The sequence below is a fragment of the Lepisosteus oculatus genome, chromosome 2 (assembly GCF_040954835.1).
Source record: "Lepisosteus oculatus isolate fLepOcu1 chromosome 2, fLepOcu1.hap2, whole genome shotgun sequence".
In the NCBI taxonomy this organism is placed as follows: Eukaryota; Metazoa; Chordata; class Actinopteri; order Semionotiformes; family Lepisosteidae; genus Lepisosteus; species Lepisosteus oculatus.
In genome coordinates this window covers 5,517,863-5,539,432 of record NC_090697.1, presented here as the reverse complement: position 1 = coordinate 5,539,432, position 21,570 = coordinate 5,517,863, and the positions used below count along the sequence as shown (strand labels likewise).

At 44.0% G+C, this 21,570-nt stretch overlaps 1 protein-coding gene across 4 annotated transcripts in view; it reads left to right on the top strand.

The window, feature by feature from the left end:
- The first annotated feature begins 514 nt into the window (after positions 1-514).
- fynb (FYN proto-oncogene, Src family tyrosine kinase b) overlaps positions 515-21,570 on the top strand; it is an 87,468-nt gene continuing 66,412 nt past the window's right edge. Inside the window, exons 1-2 of one of the 4 annotated variants that reach the window (XM_015354186.2) lie at positions 517-724; positions 21,111-21,216. The gene's annotated coding sequence lies outside the window, so the exon portion shown is untranslated. Of the gene's footprint in view, positions 725-21,110; positions 21,217-21,570 lie in introns of all 4 variants that reach the window. The other 3 variants (XM_069196231.1, XM_006626168.3, XM_015354196.2) reach the window with 3 other exon arrangements.

Sequence of the window (21,570 nt, the reverse complement as noted above, 5' to 3'; positions counted from 1 at the left end):
TCGCAGTCGAAAAACCTCTCGCCAGTGCATGTTCATGCCCTGGACATCACGAGTAGGGAGAGGCGACTGGAGACGGTAAAAAGCGCAGCGTGTTTGCGTCTGAATCAGAGTGCCCTCACGGTGCACGGGAGAACACTGTATTCACAGGATACTTTTATAACCGAATATGTTACACTGTAACATTTGGGGTGGGAGTCCGTACAATGCCCTAGTGGTGATGCAGAGTACAGAACGTCGCCAGACATCCAGAATTGTCTGGTGTTTTTGTTGGATTTAAAAACGTGGTACTAAAGTCCACGCTCGCTCGGGTTTTTTTTTTCCTGCCCATGGGGCGCTTCTAATTTAATTACACGGACTCGTACTGCCTATACACAATCTCAGCTCAGGTCACCAGCAGACGCCACCTAACCTGTTTACACATCAGCCCCCCCCCCCCAACTCCCCCTTCTTCACGGCTGTACCCGACTATTGGCCCTCGGTGAGGCTGTGAAACCGCCAATTGGCTCCGGGAGCCGTCAATCACAGTGCTGGTCCCGTTAGTTTCATTGTGGAGCTGCAGCAGCTGCGCCATCATCTGTTACAGTGAGCAGAGGAGGCGAGGGACCGGTGGGGGGGCATTATAATTAAGCCGTCTCCACAAAATATTGTTTACAAGCAAAGACGAAAATCGCTGTGAGGACGGCGATCATGGGACGTGTGATGCTTTAATCATCTTTCATTTCAGGTAAAGTATTATGGCGGGAGCGTCTCATTTTAACAAGTTAAATTTTGTTGTAGCATATGATGGGTGAAGGGAAAACGTAATTAAGCGGCAAATAATTTAAGTGCAACGCAAAATACGTTGCGGGACACGTGAAATTCGTCCGCTAGAGCCTGAAGGTGCATCTCTGCGGCGGACGCGGTGATGCCCGTTTCCCCAGCGCCTAGGTTTTTAAAAACGCTGGGGGCTTTATTACGGATGCGTTTGATGCGCTACCAGATGGAGTACACCGCGCAAAATTGATGCCACTCGACTTTTCGGCAAGGCAGGCTGTAACGAAAGTGCAGTATTTGTGTCTACGGGAGCTCAGTCAATGTGCTGTGTCTGCAAAAAGCGGGAGCGAACCGTGATTTGCCCTCGTCTTCCTTTACCGCATACAGCAATTCGTGGTGTATTGTTCGTGCGTCTTGCCTGTTTCTTTTCTTTGCGGAGACTCTTTCCAGCACTGGTGTCGTTTCCAGATGCATGTTTTGGTCGGTCCCTGGCTTTGCGGGTCGACTGCTTGTTGGTGTCACTGAGAGCAGCGGTCCCACCTACAAGCATCCTATCGCCGCTGCTAGTCTGCTGATGGTTATAATGTGACAGGGAGTGCAAAAACTGGCTCTTGGATGCTGTAGCGCTAGTTTCAGTCTCTCTACCCTTGGCCTGCCTGACGCTCTTCTTAGCTCCCAGCTGCTCCGTGTAAAAAAACAACAACAAACAAACCTCTAACCCGTCTGGACGTTAGTGGTCAAAACAAAGCCGGTTGGAATTGTTTGGTTAAACATTCTCTCTGATTACGTGGCCTGTATTGCCCAGCACTGCATGGATGTACTGTGTATTATCTGACTAAATTATGACCCACATAATCGCGTTCACCAGACCTGAGTTGGTGGTGTTGATATTCAGAGTGTTTTACTGTGAGGAACGTCAGTTGACTGACATGTTCAATCGAATTGATTGATGGTTTTAATTTATATTCATTCAGAGGAGGCTAAACACCTTAACCTCATTTTATATAACTTCACTGTTAGCATTTTGTAATTTCACGTATGTATATGGAGAAACCATTTGTTTATCATTCAAGGTTGTATTTAATTTTGCTTCTTGAGGGGTAAAGGAGAGCCTGGAGTGAGTCACACCTCTAAGTTAGTATCTGGAAGACTGGAAGACCTAATGAGTTTAGGTGGATCTTATGTTGATTGAATTGTAGAAGGAGCTCCTGTCCTTTTTAATTGGGGTCATTCAAAACATTGAACCTCACATCCTCCACACATCCTTTCTTTCCCAGAAAGGAATGAGAAATAAGAGCACTGCTAGCTCACATCCGGTACATCTTAATGTTTGGAGAGATGTCTGTGTTCTGGATGAAGTTTGAGTTTTAGTGTTGTTGTTATAAGATTATTTTTTTTTTGGTCAAGTGAATGAAGGTGACTGAAAGAAAAGGCTGGTCTCACAAGCCGGAGCGTCTTGTTATCGAATTCTCTACTTTATTGTTTGAAATCTAATTTGGTGACTCTTACAGTAGGTGCTCTGCTGTGCTCTCAGCTCTGTGCTTGATGAAGATGCCTGTCTATTGAAAACGTTGATAATATGGTTCTGAGGAGCAGTTCACTGAAAATGGAAACCAATGATATGAAAGAAGTTAAAAAGCATTATTGTGCAATTAATTCTTAGTGTTTGTGTTTACCAGATCTCCACAGGATGATCTTCTTTTTTTTTTTTCTGTGGCCAAACAGCCCTCGTGCAGCTTAGACTTTTATTGCAATGTCTATAAAAGAAGTCAGTCAAAAGGATATAATGAATCTAGCAGGTCTGGTCATTATGGTCTGTTTATTTCATTGCACATCTCCACAGTTCACAAGATCTCCTCAGCTTCCACAACTCAAACCGGCCTTATCATCTGAAATGTACCCACTGGCAATGTGAGCCTGCTGAACATACCAGATGCTTTTAGTCATCTCGGCTCAGGTTTGATTTCAAAGAAGTGCTTTTCTCTCACTAATGGGCGCAATCCTGTGAACCGTGCAGTGTATCAGCGACGCTGGGATGTTTTCACCACTGCGTAATGTCGAAGGAGAAATATATCTTTCAGCCTGGCCCGCTGAGATTAAAAGTTTACTGCGTCCCCAAGCGAAGCTGCATCTATTCTTAAGAGCCATATTAAAGAAGCAAATATTTTTTTAAATAAAATATTGATGCAGATTAGTGTACTAAGATGCAACATGTTACTTTTGTGATGTCCTCTTTGTATTTCCTTGGTAAAATGCCAGAGCAGGACAAACAGTTGGGCTATGTGAACAGTGGATGTCTGTAGTTTCACTTGTGTGTTTCAGTGCTGTATTAAATGCCCTGCTTGTCAGAGTTGTATCATTCTCTGGAGGAGTGGAAATCGTGTCACTTTGTGTGTATGTGACAGTAAAAGGGGTCTAATTCCAGCGTGCAGTAAATTGTTTTGAATTATCCGAATTATGTTGGTTATTTTTGCAGTGTTGTGCGGCTGCAGTCTCATAACATTTGCAAAATAATTCTGAATCTCAACGGTATGTTACCATCTGCTGTTTTGATAGGAACATCTTGTAAATCTGATTTTTTTTTACTACTGAATATTTTTCTGTGTGGAAAGAGTCACAATGTCTTTCATTAAGGAGATGTATGGAACTAAGACTGCTGACAAAATTTGGAATATTTGCCTTTTTTTAGTTGATGACTGTGGCTGTGAATTTGCCTTATTATCCCAGTTATTGTTCGGGTACATTTTCACATGCGGTAAGTAGTAGTGTAAATGGGGGGTGCAAAGATAGCATGATTTTACAAGACGCAAAATGCTTTCGCTGGGATTGGACTGGTGATGGGCTCTGTCAGGGCAGAGATGACCCAGACTCTTCCAGTTTTTGTATTCGCATACTGCATTGGGAGCTGCTGCACCCCTCTCCATAGTAATAAGACCCTTTTTTACCTCATGCGCTACGATTTTTCAAGGGGGTTTTCTGCCTGTGACGATGATTATCTGTCCAGAAAAGTAGGGTTTTTGCTCATGACAGTGGCCCGGCTCCCAGCTCCTATACTAGGGGAGGATGGAAATTGATCTTGGCTGTAAGAATTTGAGACCCCTTCCTGCCTTGAATCAGGAGAGAGATAGTTCTGCAAAGTAATAAAGACTATAAACGAGTGAAGACCGCTCAGCCCATGTAGCTTGTTTAGTTGCTGCTAGTGAATTGGTCTGAAGGGTCTCATCCATCCCTTTCTTGAATGCAGCCAGGGTATCCATCGACTTTGACAGAATGACGGTGTAGTTTTTTTCAGGTACCGACCACACTTTGAATTAAAAAGGTGCCTTCTCTTCACCGTTTTTACACAAGTTCTGTTTACTTGTTTTGACACCGTTCGCTGTGTTTTCCACTTGTGGACTCTGGTTCGTGTTTCATTATCAAAGTCAGCTCTTCTTCAGAATGAACAATGGCTTAGCGAATTTGAAATACTTGAATCAGGTCTTTGCATAGTCTTCTCTCTTCAAGACTAAAAAGGTTGGATTCTTTAAGCCTCGAGATATTTCTGGTCGATCTTTTCTGGATTGGTTCCTCGGCACCAATGTGTTTTTTGTAAGACTGTCACCAACATTTCACACAGTATTCTGTGTGAGGTCTTATTAGACGTCTATTCTTGGATTTAAACGCACTTTTCTGTAGTTTCTGTTTGTGAACTCTGGTTCACATTTCACTGTCAATTCTGAAAAAGTCTTATGGTTTAACTTAGTCAGTGCCTTTAAAGAGTAACCTCAGTTCTCTTTTGCCTGGTCTATTTAAAGTGGGGTATTTCCTTCAAATATGGACATTTGAGTTCTTGCATATGTGTAGTGTTTTAAATTCATCCCTGAATTTAAGATTATTGTTTGATTTCTTTAGTTATTGGACATAATCATTTAGAACTCCATCACTGTTCATTCACAGTAACAAATTAAACATATTAATGATTGTTCATGGTAAAATATTTATTGTAAGAATTTTAAAAAACATATTAAATGCATATTCCAAGGTTCTTTTTTTTTTTCTAGACTACTGTCGGTAGTCCTGTCTCTTCCTGTGTTATTCTGAACTGGAAAGTGCTCCACACTATTTCATCACAGTTCTCTCAGCCTTACTGTTCACATCTCTCGAAAGATGTGTGATGCGTTAGAGTTTTTACAAACTGTATACAATCAGCTGTCATCACAGATAAGGAATTGCACATTTGTAGACGGGTTTAAACTTGCTGTTGTTTGTTTATCTTTAGGTCAGTATACAGTGTTTATTAATAAACATGCTTCACCAAGCACTAGATAAATTAAGCTCAACATTACACATTTTTCACCAGGTGACAAGTTTCTAATTAGCCCTAGAGCATATGGAGCACATTGCTGATGTAAGAAGACCAATATACACCAGGGGAGTGTAAGCCGTCAGCTTGCACGTCCTCTCCCTGGCTGTCGTTGTAAGAACATACCCCAGTGCGGCAGTCTGGTGCAGTTTGAGACGTCATGCTTGACTTGTAGAAAACCGACTTTGAGCGGTAGAGGAGAGGGACAGAGTTCCAGTTGGAGCTGGAGCAGTCTCGATCAGAAGCCTTCTAGCACGGCACTTCTTCACTTCCCAGATCTGCCTGTTTCTAAGTGACATTTAGACGAGCTGCATTATGGAACGTCTGGAATATTTGCCAGATTTTTTTCCGTTCTCAACATGTCTGTAAGTGGCCTGCAGATGTTTGTGCCGGACGGTAAAAGTTACTGGGAATAATTGTTCACATGGCCTTCAAGTTCCAGAGGGGTTTTGTTGTTTAGACGATGTGTGCAGAAGTGTAATCCCTGAAGCTGGACCAAGCGCAGAGTAAAAAAAAAAAAACAATGCGCGTAGTGTTTTTGTTTTTAGCATAATAATTCTGAGAAAGCTTTGCTGTTATTCCACATTCGTATGTTGAGTGTTTCTGCAGGGTTGTCTAGGCTTTGATTGTCTTCCTGAAAGGAAGATGATGTCAGAAATACTATCTACACCCTGCCTGCTGACTTCCCCTTGAAGGACTGATGACCAACACGGCAATGCACACCATAACAAGAAAATATTTCTCTGTGTTTGTTGCTCTTTAACCGGAGAGTCAAATGATACTTCAGCTTCATTTATCAGTGTATGCATTTTAATTGCAGTCAGTGCTTCTAGATAAGATAAGATCACTTTATTGGCCATATACAATTTCTTGTATTAGGAATTAGCCTTTTCACATAACCCAGCATGCTCTCCAGGAGACACCCAGACAGGGAGAGAAGCTGGGGGTCAGAGTGCAGGGTCAGCCATTTATACAGCACCCCTGGAGCAGCTGGGGTGAAGGGCCTTGCTCAGGGGCCCAACGCAGTAGGATTCCTCTGCCCACCGCGGTGTGTTTAAGTGCTGCTCTTGGGTTTTGCGGTGAAATGAATCTCTCCGCCCTGAATGGCTTACTTCTCTTGTGTAAAATTGGTCACTCTCCCAGTTACCTGCACATGAGATCGTGAACTGTATATGCTGAAGGGTAGCATGTGGCCTAGTATGTTTTCCTCTGAAACTAGGACACCAACAAATCCATTTAAACCTGCATGTAGCGTACAGTTTGCTACCCTGTTGGCCTCTGGACTGGACAGCTCTCCTGACCTCTGTCATAGATGCACTCCTAAAAGCATCTCCTTACACAGTGAGCGTGAGGGTCCTGTGACAGAGCGCTGTTTTCAGTGTTTGTGACCAGAGTGCTTTCTGACGTGATGGTGGTGCTGACTCAACTGCTCCTTCACAGTGATGACTCTGGAGTTCCTATCTACAATCTTCATGCCCTTTTTTCTTCGTTTGTGAATGTTACCGCAGACAGAGAAAACAGATTTTCCACGGGCGAGTTGGAAGCTGAGGTAGAAATGCATTTTTTTATTGCGTTCGTTTGGGGAAGTTGCTGTGATGGAAATAAGCATGGCCAGATTATGAAAGTGGTGAGATCAACTTTTAAATCTGTTTTTAAATCTTCAGAACCTGTTTAATTAGCCACCTTTTCCCTGTTTATTTTTCCATCCCTGTGACAACTGTATACTGTATATACTGTACGTTGTTTGAATGGCTATAAAACGAATCTCGTGTTTCACATTTTAAGTGCCGAACATTTGCTTTACACCAGGCCATGGGGTGTGCTGGGGGAAGGGTGGGATGAGGGCCCCAACAGTGAACTCCATTCAGTCAGGCAGGAGATTTAAACCCAGTCAGTTGTGGGTGGATAAACAGCACATCCTTTTGCTCTTTCTTATGCTTAGCAGGGGTGATGTGGCCAAGTGCCAGATTCCTGCCTGCTAGATGTTTTTCAAACTCAGCATGGCATGCCCTGCTTTTATGTGACCTGTCCTGAGAAAACCTAGTCGGCTGAAGTCTATTGTATCGCCCTAAGTCTGTCCAAGTTAAATCTGAGGGTTTTTTTTTTCCTTGTGTGTCTGAAATTTGCTGTAATGTTCTACAGTAAATGTAGTTAAACAGATAGGAACCTTGTATGTGCGGCCTAGCTGGTTACTGGATTCTGTTTCAGGCAGCTGCGGGCTTTCAGAGAGCTGCTCTATCGCTGGGAATAATATATCCATCTTCCCAATCTGCTCTTTGGGTGTTCTTGCGTGGTTCATGCTTTTGGGCACAGGTTTGGGAACAACAGTAGAAACATGGTAGTGTATGTGAGACCTAGTGAAAGCCTTCGATTTACTACCTGAATGGAATGGATCTTTGTATTGATGGCAGGAGAATTATTGACAGCAGTGATGTGATGTTGTCCCTTTTCTGTCCCTGCCTGTGGAACAGCGTGCTGGATTCCTGATTGCCTCTCTCTCTCTGTCACGCACAGACAGCTCTTGGCTCCAATGCTGCAAACTGGCTGTAGCCTAGTCAACACTGTGCTGTATCTCTAAAACTATTGGACCAATGTGGCTGTGGTGCGTTTGTGGTTAACGGCCTATCTGCATTGTATCCCAGCCTGCAAACGGTGTTCTGATTGCAGATAATATCACTGTTTCAGCAGGGGATTTTACACATGAACCAGTGGTATTTAAATGTCACTCACTAGTCATTTTGGCCCACATTATACCCAGAAATAGTTTTTCCAATGTGCAGTAATAGGAGATTAATAATAGAATATGATAATTTAAGAAAAACATTTAGCTAAATATTTCCTGTCATTGTACAGAAATAGGGGGGCGTGGTGGTGCAGTGGTGAGCATCACTGCCTTGCAGAGCTGGGGCCCTGGGTTCGATTCTGGACCTGGGGGGTGCTGTCTGTGTGGAGTCTGCATGTTCTCATTGTGTTCGTGTGGGTTTCCTGTGGGTGCTTCATTTTCCTTCCACAGTCCAAAGACAGACTCGCGGGTTAATTGGAGTCTGGGAAAACTGGCCCTGGTGTGAGAGTGTGCGCGTGTCCTGTGATGGCGTCTCGCCTGGCGTCCCTTCCTGGGTGTACCCCGCCTTGTGCCTGTCGCTTGCATGAATGGGCTCTGGCTGCCCCGCGACCCTGAAGTGGATGAATAGGCTAGAAATTGAATGGATAGAAAAAAAGCTGAAGACAACAGTGGCATGCTCCTTATTTCTAGAATGACATGCATTCAATTCAGTAGAAGTGTGTAATCTTATTCTCAGTTTATGCTAATGTTACTAGGGCTATAGTTAAAAAATAATACATTTCTGATGAGTTGTGTTGTGTTTTTCCTGGTCGTGTTGAAGGAAATGAGGCCTGTTACTCATAGACCCTTAGCCAGGATCTTTCTGCTCTTTCTTGAATGAGTGTGTTACCCCAGGATTGCAGAATTGCAAGAGCATCACTAGTGCATAACAAGGAGAACAAAAACGGAGCCAGTAAACTATAGACTTACCTTATCTCTGATGTGAAAGGTGAAAATGAGAGAGCAAAGTCAGACTGAAACTTGTGAAACAAAAGACAAGCAACAAGGATCTGGGAAACATTCCCTGATCCAGCACCTTCAAGGCTCCCGGCCTCGTCCGAGTCGCCACGGCCCTGTGTCGGGTGAGGCGCAGCTCCGAGCGGAGGTGCCGCCCTAGACAAAGTGCACCTCAGGTCACCCATGAGCTGAGTATCGCGCATCTCATGAGAGGTTCCTCCCACCTGCGTGAATCACTTTGCAAATGACTGTGCTGTGTATCAGAGTCTGAAGCGTGGGCCCGTCGCCCATGTGGCTCAGCTCATGAAGGTGCTTCTTCCGAGGCTGGAGCAGGTGTGATCCAGATGTTGTGGGTTCGAGCCTCGGCTCAAGGCGCGAGCTGCCTGTCCCAGCAGAGCCGAATAAGCAGCTCTATTCTGAGGAGAAGTCAGCCTGGGCCCTCCTGGCTCTCGGCCTCCCCGACACGCGCGGGCAGGTGGGGCTGCTGGAGGGCGCGACCCCCGGCTGAATCTCCCGGGGGACCTATTCTGCAGGAACCGACACGCAAAACAGCTGGGTGTTCGACCAGATTCTGCTGAGACCTCCTGATGACCGTGTGGGGGAAGTGGGGAATAAAAAAAAAATATCGGCTTTATAGCAGGAGGTGTGCGATTTAAATCTAGAGCTCAAGCTTTCAAAGGCTTGTAAGGCCTGGCTTGGGACATTGTCCGCAGGTTTGGTCACTGTTATTTGTTTATTGTGCAGAAAAGAGTTTTAAAGAAGAGCAACAGGAATGGTTCCTGAGCTCAGGGCATTTGTACATGTGGACAGGTGAATGGTGCTAACTCTCTTCAGCCTAGAACCAAGCAGACTGAGAGAATGTTTGATGCAAGTTCTGTATATGAAATCCGAGGGGGTATAGACGGGGTCAGCTAAGGGAGCTATCGCACACTTAGGAGAGAAACAAGTGAACATGGGACCATGCCTGCACCCGAGAGAGGGAATCCATTTAGGACAGAAGAGGAAATGTTTCTTATTGTAACAGGCTGACGCAACCTTTGTTAGTTCTTATAAGCACGCATTAAGAATTGTGATCCAGTAACTATGACATGTGAATACTTTTCATTACCCCTGCATTTCTTAATTGAATAATAAAGGATTGTTGTAGGGTACAGAATGACAGAAACTCTTGCCTGTGCTTTGGTTATGTTTTGTTCTCGTTTTTCTTTTCCCAGCTTTCCAAAGCCATGTGTTACAGTGCTGTGACCCAGAAAATGTGATAAATGTACTCAAAAACATTTTAGAAGATGGTAGATTAACTAGAAATTAATTACCTCTGGGATTGAATTGTCATACATTTTTCACTTTAGTCATGCAAAGGCACTTTCCGTCTGACTGGTCTGATTTATCATTTTCATCAGAGGTTATTTTCTGTGCTCTAATGAGGTGCTAGTCTCTGCACATGTGGAATTTCTAATTGTGGACAGGTGCTGCTCAGATCCCAAAGTTGTTTTAGTGCCCAAATCCTGGAACGTAAGTTTTACAATGCAATGTAGTTCAGTGGAGATGTTAAAATAGATCGTTAGGTTTTGGTTAGTCCAGATAGGTCTCCATGGAGTTTGGAAAAGAAACCTCTTGAAATGACATTTTTTAAAGCAATATTTTTACCAGACAGCAAGTTATATGAGGCACTGTCTAACATTCTCATTGGATGATGCTGACATGAAGGTTTGGTAGGTCTAGTCCTGGTCCTGGAGAGCCAGTGTATCTGCAGGTTTTCATTCCACCTTGGCTTTTAACAGTCTAAACCAGCTGGTTACTGTTGTAACTTCACAGCATCTCCCTGCTCTTCAGGCGTTGTTGACTGGAAGAGATCTTTAGAGACTCCCAGAGACCAGGACAGGAGGCGATGAAGGTAGCAGGCTAACCTCCCGTGTGCTCTGCTGAGGCACACCTGCACGTCTGGCCATTTGGCCAAACGAACCCCTCAGACCAAGTCGGATCAGTGCCAGGGATGCGGACTAGCTATTGCAAGGTGTAGGTCCACAGGCTTGCACAGCGCAAAGAACTGAAATGTTTCCATTAGTGGCTGTGCAGCTTTTGCTAGTTTCAATTTGAGACATTGTAAAAAAGCCCCCCACCACCACATGATGGGGGGGTTTGTCTTCCTAGAGTTGGTAATGTAGTTTTTTCCATTATCTGCAGCATGTTCAGGAACCTTATACTTCATAAATGAGAATTTCTGGGTATGTTTTTTTACAGAATACCTAAGATGTGGTGTTTAACTTGAAGTTCTTTGTACTTGAATTCTAAATGGCTGTTAACACCAGTTTCCTTGTACGCTAGAGATAGGCTGGGCTCAAAGCTTTGAGGTGCAGCCTAAACACTCCCTCTTTGAGACTATTTTGTGATATAACTTTCACTCCTAGAAAACCTGGACCCGCTTAATGAAAGTAATTTGAACAGCAGTAATGATGATCCATGTGTGCCTCAGCGTTCCTGTTCCAGTTATCACAATCCTGTTATTGTGGGTTTTCTACCTTGATCTTTTCATTTGGTCTTCGACCATGCTGTGTGAGAAGTTTGAAATTGCAACAGTCTTGTTTCTTCTCTAGAGTGAATAAGACAAGCTGGTGGTATACTGTACATTATAGATAAGAGATTTTTTACTCATACAGTACGTTTATAAACATTATAGTCAAGTCAGTCACCACAAGTATTATGATGACAAATGAAGTTCAGAAGATTTCAAATGTTTTGTTGTTGGCATAAGTATGTTTTTGAATCTGAGAGAAATTCTGGTGTGGTTGCAAAGAATAATTATAGACTGGTGTTGAGTGATGTTTATTTGAAATTCTGCCAAAATGCTTGATATTTATAAAAACGCAGCAGACAGAATTCATTATCTTAAGGGACTTGTAGGATATGCTTGCAATGCGTCAACTATTGTCAAAATGAAGCTGAAGCCACTGACATCACTATTCTCCCTGGGAGAATTTCTTCAAAGGAGCTGAATTGTAAAAGTTCCACGTCTTATTTCTGTAGCGTCCTTTGAATCAAGGACAAATCCTTCTGCCTGCTCTGAGTTCGTTTTGATTATATACACTGCTTGCATCTGTCCCTCTCAAAATGGCTGAATATCTCCTAGTCTCTTATTTTGACATTAAGTTTGATGAAACCAAGTTATATGTGCTAAGTGAAGAGGTTCCTTAAGTAAGTGTAGTTTTCCTATAAGGTTGGTATACTTTGGTGATGTATTTCAAGTACCTTCGCAAGACTTAAAAGGAAACTCAGGTGAGTGAGTCTGACTGTTAAATGTAATGACAGCACGTGCCTTATAGAGTGCCTGTACTGCCGCAGTGTCCTGGAGCAGGATGTGGGGAGCTGTAGGCAGTGCTTTATTTAGAAAATCAGTCCCTTGAGAAAGGATTTGTTCACACAGGAAACATACTGTATGCACTTGGTCAAGACCACTCGTGAGGAATTTCTTGCACTGTTTTTTAAAACTCAGTCCGAGACTTTTCTCAAAAACTTCATATACAGTGAAGAAGTGAGACATGACTTTACTGATTTGAATTAAGGGGCATCTCAAGAGAGGCCAAGATGCTCCCGGGCCAAGGTGAAATTCAGCCAGGACGTTGGGGGGGTTAGCTCCCGGATTCTTTCAAAACAAATGCCGTGTGATTTTTAATTACCAGATGGACAGGACCTTGGTTTAACATTTTATCTGCAGGAGAGCAGTGCCAATAGAACTGTCTCTCCATCCCCCGTGCTGGAGAACCGTTTCTGCACATTCTGGGCCAGACGGAAGAGCGCCACCTGTTGGTCAACCGGCACCACTTGCAGCTGCAACAGGCAGGTTTGCCTCCCAGTACTGGCCAGTAGTGAGAAATTGTAATCCAGACCAAGGTATCGGCTGCATGACTATTATCTGCATTGTTGTAGAAGGTGAGAAAAGCAGTGTGCATCTTTTAAATCGAGCAGTTTAAGTGAAGGCAAATTCTTACGAAGAACGAGTTTTGCTTTTTTGTCATGTCCCAATGGCATCCTGAATACGGGCGGCATGGTGGCGCAGTGGTGAGCAGTGCTGCCCCGCAGTGTTGTGGCCCTGGGTTCAATTCTGGACCTGGGGTGTTGTCTGTGTGGAGTCTGCATGTTCTCCCCATGTTCTCGTAGGTTTCCTCTGGGTGCTCCAGCTCCCTCTCACAGTCCAAAGAAGTACTGGTAGGGTAATTGGCTTCTGGTGAATTTGCTGGTGGGAAAATGGGCCCTGGTGTGGGTGTATGTGCGCCTGTGTGTGTCCTGCGATGGACTGTCCAGCGTCTACCCCGCCTTGTTCCCACTGCTTGCCAAGATGGGCTCCTGAATTGGAACAAGCAGTTAGAAAATGGATGAATGAACGTTGAATTGGTCTGTTCAGATTAATATAACCTTAAAGAGAAAGTATGCACAGTACTTTGTGGCTGTAGTATTCATTATCATAATATTTCAAGTATACTACTTGAGGAGTTTTCTTATTTTCCTTACAGAAATAAGAATGGCCTTTAGATTGAGTAATGGGGGAATTTATACGCGAGACTGCTGGTGCTTTGCTGTTTGCCAGTGTCCAATTGAGCTCTTCTTATGTTATCACTTTCAGGGAGGTCTCGGCTCTTTGTTGTGTGGGAAGGTGTAGGTGGCACAACAGTTTCAGTTTGTCATCCTGCTCGTAGTGTGCATCTTGCGGGTCGGTACACTTGACATCAACAACACATACATCAATAACATAGTGATATAGTGATCTTAAACCTTCTTTTTGCTCCAGTAAAATAGTGTGTACAGAACAAATAGATTTGCTTCTGTATAACCTTGATAAAGGTACTGTGATCATGTTGCAACAAAGTACCGGTTATAAATACACCCCATAAGTACTTGTTCTCGCAGGACAGGCTTCCATTTGATTCATTGACCCTTGTCACATTTTCAGAGTGGTGCTGTCTAGATTTGCAATGACCCTTGCATGAAGAAACAGTTCTGTTAAATGAATATAAGGTGGCAATAACGGAAAAGGTCCGAAAATCTGAAAGGGGGTGAATAATTTTTAAATGACACTGTCAAGTTTAGCCCTGTTGCCAGTATGCTGATTTCTCTGATCTTACAGTATAGCCAGATATAGTTTACAAGTGCTGCTGTGATTACTTATGTACTTGTCCTCTGGAACTCGCAGGCCCTGTTCAAGGGGTCCAGTTACCTCTAGCTCGTGGGGGGGTCACTTCTGCATGATGTACAGAGCATCCTCTAACAGACTCAATCCCAGCAACCCTCGGTCAGTCTCCCCTACTTTCTGTATGCTGCCCTAGCTCCTATTGCTGAGTGGCAAAATGGTTAGTGTTTTTATGTGCAGAAAATAAATCCAGCATATGTGAGTGTTTTTTTATATTTAATAGACACCGCTGTGAAGCTACAGTATGAGTTATTAATAATGCAGCATGTGTAATTTCTCTGTTAATATGTATACTGTTTGTCATGACTTGTTACATGTTATCTGCATATATTTAGATGAGATTTTCGGCAATTCAGCCTTCAAGACTACTTTGTGGCTTTCCTGTGACTGCGCTAAAGCTTTTGTAGCTTTGAACGCATAGCATCTTTCGCCCACAGCTCCTGGCATGCACATATGGTGCACTGGCTGATATTTGCAGAATGTGGGTCAGGCAACATTACAGTGTCAGTGGTAACAGTGTGTCAGCAAATATAATCAAATAACTTGTTCATCCTATGCTGGAAAAAAGCACGAAGAACCGTGCAGGTATTTAATAATATAAAAAGCAATAGAATTAAAATCCCCCTGGAATTATCTTGGGTTTGTTGTCTTTTTAGCTCATTAGATTTTTAGCTAATATTAGCTAACAAAAGCTAATATATAAAAAAGACAGTGGACTGCACCAAGATCTTTTTTAAATGTCCACCTTTGTCTCTGCTGATGTCTTTGTCAAGTAAGAAGGCTGCTTTGAAGGCAGGGAGGCCGTATCACTGCAGCTGTTAGCTCATGAGACGACTTTCTGAGAGATGGGGGAGGAACAGTCGCAGTATTTCTACATCTTCGCAACCTCTATTCACACTTTCAGATGAGGCTTTTGGTGCTGCTTCTGCACCCTGCTAACAAAGCCTTCCAGCCATTTTGTGTGTGTCTCATCCAATTAATCAAGAATGATGGCGCTTGTAGTGCTCTCGTGGTTGTATTGCACTTGCACTGGGTAGGGGGACAATTCCAAACTTGCCTGCTATTTTTCACACTCATCCAGAAAAGCTCATCGTGCCTATCCGTGACGGACGGTCAGGGATGGGTGACTAATGAATTCGCAGAATAGAGAAAGTACAACAAAGAATACTTGATTTCACTTTGAAAAACGAAAGTTTCTTTTTTCACCACATGAGGTAGCGGATCCACCAGACCTCAGCTGACAAGGCACAGTGCTGCCGGCGTGCTGAGAAACATCTCCTAATGGGGGCCCTCATCACACTACCTAATCACTGCAAAGGAAAAGACTCATTCCACGCTGAAGGGAAAAGAAAAGAGTTGACACCCATCTGAAGAAGGCTTCACAGCCGAAACGCTGTTTCCTTTCGGCGTGGAATAAATCCACCTGTCTGTCTGCAGCCAGTACGTGCTGACGCAGCTCCCTGCTCAATCGGATCGCTGGCATCCTGCCCAGCGCTTGTGCCATGTGAGACCCCTGTAGACGCAGTGGTGGCTCCAGCACTGAGCACATGGGAACAACAGCCTCTTCAGACAGCAGGGGGCTCGATGAGCGATGAGTGGTTTGGCATGGCTAACGAAACCTGGAGGAGAGGCTGGGCCCTCTGTAACGGCACCACGAGCCCTCAGGCTCCCTGCTGCAGGGGTCCCCATGTCCCCAAGAGAGCCCTGGCCTCCGCGGCTGCGTGGAGAAATAATAATAATAATAATAATAATAATAATAATAATAATAATCCTCACACTTGCAGTATACAGCACTTTCCAGGACACTCCACTCCAAGCTCTTTACAGGTAATGGGGATCCCCTCCACCCCCACTAGTGTGCAGCCCCCCCTGGATGATGCGACGGTAGCCAGAGAGCACCTGTACACTTCCCACACATCAGCTATCAGTGAGGGGGAGAACTGAATGATGAAGCCAGTTCAGAGATGGGGGTTATTACAAGGCCATGATGGGTAAAGCCCAATGGGAAATTTGGCCAGGACACCGGGGTTACACCCCTACTCTTTTCGAGAAACTGTAGTTTTTCCCAGGAGGTCTCTCCTCCAGGTACTAACCAGGCTCACACCTGCTGGGCTCCAGTGGGCCGCAGGGTGACGTGGCTGCTGGCACCTTTACAGGTTCAGCCCCTCAGGAGGCCCCGGGTTCAATTCGTACATGAAACACTGTCTTCTACAGGGGTCTGTGAGCCTCCTGATCAGCGTCCTGTGACTGCACTGCAAAAAGCACCAGTTCTTCTCTCAGGCCAGCCTGTTGCCTTAGTTTATTCAAAGAGATCTGTGCTGATGAGTAGAGTTCTGTGCTCTTACTTCCTAGATGAAAGTAATTTAGAACTATTAGTTGCAGTGATATAGTGCCCTTCAGAAGATTTAGTACAGCAAAGCTAAATCTATTTTTATTTCTTTCATGTCAGGCAGTTTCAAATTGTGATCATGAATTTCTTATGAATGATAATTACAGTGGAATGCTTTGTTTTAGGACATTTTATGTTTGCACATGTTAAAATAAAAAACATACGTTGTGTTTTCACTTACTCTTTAATAATAATTATAATTGCTTACACTTATATAGCACTTTTCTGGACACTCCACTCAAAGCGCTTTCACAGGTAATGGGGATCCCCTCCACCACCACCAGTGTGCAGCCCCACCTGGATGATGCGACAGCAGCCATAGTGCACCAGAACGCTCCCCACACATCAGCTCTCAGTGGAGAGGAGAGCAGAGAGCAGAGAGCAGAGAGCAGAGTAATGAAGCCAATTCATAGGTGGGGATTATTAGGAGGCCATGATTGGTAAGGGCCAATGGGAAATTTGGCCAGGACACCGGGGTTACACCCCTACTCTTTTCGAGAAACACCCTGGGATTTTTAATGATCACAGAGAGTCAGGACCTCGGTTTTACGTCTCATCCGAAGGACGGCACCTGTTTACAGTATAGTGTCCCCGTCACTATACTGGGGCATTAGGACCCACATGGACTGCAGGGTGAGCGCCCCCTGCTGGCCCCACTAACACCTCTTCCAGCAGCAGCCTTAGTTTTTCCCAGGAGGTCTCCCATCCAGGTACTGGCCAGGCTCACACCTGCTTAGCTTCAGTGGGCTGCCAGTTGTGAGTTGCAGAGTGATATGGCTTCTGGCTAAAGCAGACCTAAGCAGACCTTTAAGCAGACCTAAATTTTGGAGTGTAAAAGCAATTGGAGTGTAAAAGCAAATGCATACCCCTTTGGGTCAATATGCACCTGAAGTCATTTAAGGAGCTTTCCTGCAGCCACTTGGAGTTCTTGCCTATTCCTGGGCTGTTCTAACTTTGTTATAAATGTAATATGTAATGCATAAAATGCATCACCAATTGCATTCTTTTTCTGGAGATGGACTTGCCCAGTCTTAAACTTTGCTCTTTATGTCTCCAGATGAGCTCCTTGGATGCATTATCCATGTGTCTTATGGTCGTGTGTTTCCTTGTCATGCTGCATGGTGAAGCACTGCCCAAGAAGCGTGGAAGCTTTTCTTCCACTTGAGCAGATGAAATGTTGTCTGCAAACCTCATAATTCACTCTGCTTTATCGTCAATAAAGAAGAGCGAGCCATTTCCAGAGGTGTAATCGTGTGCCTTGTTTGCCAGATCAGCAGTAGTTGCCCTGCGGTTCATTGTGCAACAGCCAGTCTGTCTCTGTAACTTGGGGGGTGTTAGGATTGGCAGAAGGTGATTACAGACACGACTGCTTTCTATTCCTCTCTGCTCACCTTCTTCATTTCAGGCCCCGATGCTCAGAAATGCTCACGTGTGTGAAAAATTGTTCTGCTAATTAGATAAGTGCTTTCCAGATGATATTACAGCATAACTCTTAATTTTCACAATGTCTCTGTTTACACATTTATTGAATTCTGCTTTGTCAGACTATCACTAATGTTCCATTGTCTCAACTTGGTCGTGTGTGTTTGTGAACTTAAATCAAATTGAGCAGTGTACCTTGCGGGTCCCCTGTGGATTAGTGTACACTGTAGATATGGCACGCTGACGCACTGGACAGAGCTCAGAAAAACAAGTTCTCAGTGCTTAGAAGAGGCTAAAAGATCAGGCAAGGAAACAGAGACAGGAAACTGTCATGGGTTTATTTCTGTGCTTCAAGGTGAAGAGTTGTTTTCTTTTCCCTGGTTCCACGCCAAGACAAGCGTATGGTGCTGCGATTTACAATAAATTCACTTATGTACTGTAAGAAGCTGTTAAAAACAAATTAATTTGTCTCATAGGATACAGGAGAACACCTAGCAAGAAAATATTCAGCTGGTGTAAATTTGTAACACTGCAAGGTTGAAAAACCTGCAGGTTTGAACAAAGATCAATACGTTTTGTCCATTTCCAACTTGGCTTTGGAAACATATGTTCCCACAAAGGTATTTGAGTGTTTTTGCTTATACATAAGTGTGACACGCATGGAGCGGGAGCTCTCACCTCAGAGGGAACATCATCTTCACGGTGTACCTGTAAGCCCCTTGCTTTTCACTGTCAAAAATACCCTCCTCTTGTGTGGAAAATACAGATTTATTGTGTATTGCACATCATTTCACAGGTGTGAAAGGTGTCGTTGATAAGCCTTGTTCCGTTTAAAACCTAATGAACTGTCACCTTCAAGTGCATCGTGTTTGTGAAGAATACTTCAGTGTCGCCTTCGCATTTAGTTATTACACTGAAAAAAACAACATTCTATGCTCTAACTGTTTGACAAGGGGTATGAGGAGGGGGAATGATCAGCTCCCGACAGTAAACCATAATAATTACATTCGACATACAGTCTATACACAAATAATAGGATTGTATTTTTTTCACTTGGTTGCAAGTGCCATGTAATAACACTGTCAGCACGACATTGACAAAACTCCGATGAAAATGCGAGCTGACAAGATAAGTAAGGGGCATGTGCATGCGCAGCTCCTCCTGGGAGATCTTGTTGTAAAGGAGCAAAGTGTGATTGCTTCAGAGCCCGAAAGCTCTGCCTCTCTCCCAGTTCCTCCCAAGAGAGTAAGCCCTGTCCAGCAAGAAAGACCTGTATGTCAAGTTGCTATATTTTGTTGATTTGAAACCGTTTTCACTCCCTTACAATGATATAATACCACGTTAGTGAATCACGAATAGCATATCCACTTTACTTCAAGTGAATACTTTTTGTCAAAAACCGATTGCTGAGACGGAACACATTTATGAGTGACGGCCGTTAAATGTTAAATGTCAAATGTCAGTTAAATGTCAAAAGTTAAATGTCAGCAAAAACGCACAGAAAAATTCAAAACTCCTTCTTAGTTGTGTAAGAATTGAAAGGGGCTAAAACATTTGAAAGCCACTGTATGTTAATAAAAGTAGCATGTTTCTTACTTAATGTGTTCATGGTCCAGAACACCATGGCAGTAGTTGGTACCTGGAACGTCTTAACGTACTGTCTGCACAGAGTTTGTTATTGTAAGGAAAGTCATCATGCAAACCCCAGGGGTCAAGGGTCCATGGGGGAAGAGGAAGGGAAGAACGGGGGCCAGACGTGGAGCTGTGTTGATGTTGAGTGGGAGAGGAAGGAGAGGGGAAGCGGACTGTGAAACAGGCAGGGGATAAGGGAAGAGAGATTTGAAATTTGAAATTTGAGCAGCAGCATCTGAGTTAAAGTTAGAATAGTTGGGGGACCTAAGAGATGGTCTTAGGATATATCCATGGAGACCGGATGGGTGCAGTAAGTGGAGCCAGAGAAGAACCAGGTCTGAGCAGCGTCTTTGAGCAGGTCACAGTCAGCGACTGGAGAGTAAAGATCCATGGTGTCAAAAGCAGCAGAGAGATCAACAAGGATGAAGATTGCAAGCTGAGCGTGAAGAATCAGTAATGAAGGAGTGAGCAGGTTTTTAGCTGAGTGAGTGCCAAGAGAAAGCCAGACAGGAGCAGCTGGAGCAGCTGGAGCAGCTGAAGCAGCAAGAGGAGCAGCTGGAGCAGCTGAAGCAGCAAGAGGAGCAAGAGGAGCAGCAGGAACGACACGCTGCCACAACCTGCTTCTGTGCTCCGTGCTCCCTGCACCCTGCAGCTCCTCTAGCCTCACCGAGTGATGGGCCTGCTTAACATCCTGCCCTGGGCAGCGTTTCTATCCTGAAACTATTCCCTATGATTATAAAGCGAACATGCTGCAGGAAGTAGGTCTACACCCTCCAGCAGGGTGTAATTTAAGTTAAATCCGTCAATGGCAAAGCCTGTTTCACATGAAGCTTTGAGATGCAGCTGAGTTGTCTCTTACATTTGGAGTACGGAAGGGTTTCGATTCGCACCCTTGTGTCTTTGCTACAGAATTTTTAACCATGTTTGAATTTGAGTGTTGTAAAATTCTGAATACGTGGAGAGCCTTGCAGAGGTTTTCAGACCCTTCCTATGGTGTCACCTTTAGCAAATTACAATGTGATGCAAATTAATTAAAAAAAATAAATTGTTTTACTGAAAACCTGAATGCTCAGACTTAAAACTTCTAAGTTTAGATTAAATTACAATCAATGTCAACAATAACTAAAGGAGAAAAAAATAAAATATTTGATGCATAAGTGTTCAAACCCATGAACCCAGTATGTTGTAGAAACACCTTCAGTTATAATTACTGTCAAGTCGTTTCGAGTCTCTGTCAACCTTGCCCACCTGCTTGTTTTTGCCTGTTCGCCACGGCATATCTGCTCAGCTCAGAAGGATTCAGGTCAAGACTTTGACAGGGCTGCGTTTTTTTAAAAACTTTTGTATGTATAACCCACCACTCCAGTGTAGCTTTGGGTCATCGTCCTGCTGAGAGGTGATTTTTAGCCCCAGTTCTCAATCTGAAACAGGCTTGCCTCTAGTATTTGTCTGTGCTTTACACTGTCCATCGTTTCCTCATGTTAACTTGAGCCCTAATAAGCTTTCCAGTCCCCCTTGAGGAGAAGGAACCCTGAAGCACGATGCTGCCACTTGCATGCTTGACTGTAGGGATGGTGTTGATGGACAGATGTGCAGTGTTGGGTCTGCTCAGGCACTTAGCCCAAAAGCTTCTAGTTTGGTCACATTTGACTACAATGTTTTCTGCCACATTTCAGCAGCATCACTCGGGTGCTAAATGGAAAGATCCATGCGAGATGGGCGAGCTGTGTTTTCCACTCTGCCTTTTTTTCTACAGGCTGGCTTTGTGGAGTGACTGAGATATCATTGACTGATGCACATTCTCTGTCATCTCTGCCATTGAACTCTGTAGCTCTTCCAGAGTTGTCGTTGGCCTCGCTGTGGCCCCCCTCACCCGTCCCCTCCTCGCCTGGCTGCTCGGTGTGGAGGGACAGTCTCGTCTAGGCAGTGTCTGGGAAGTATGATACACCTTCTATTTCTCGATGATTGAGTAGACTGTGCTCACAGGGATATTCAGAGAATATTTTTTTAACCCTTCTGCTTTTCTGAACTTTTCAATGACGGATCTTGAATTAAGTTCACTGCCTGGCCGAAGAATCTCGCAAAGACGAGTATTTTTATTGTGATATAGTGAGAATCACTGCTATTATACACAGGCCATTCCACTAAATGAGTGACCCGTTTGAGGGTTTGAATACTTATCGTGACTTTTACACTTTTCTTTCACTTTATCAGTTTCTTTCTGTGTTTCGCTTGGAATGTGTGGAGTAGGAAGAAGTAATAGGTTTATTCCATGCTGAAAAAAAGAAGAA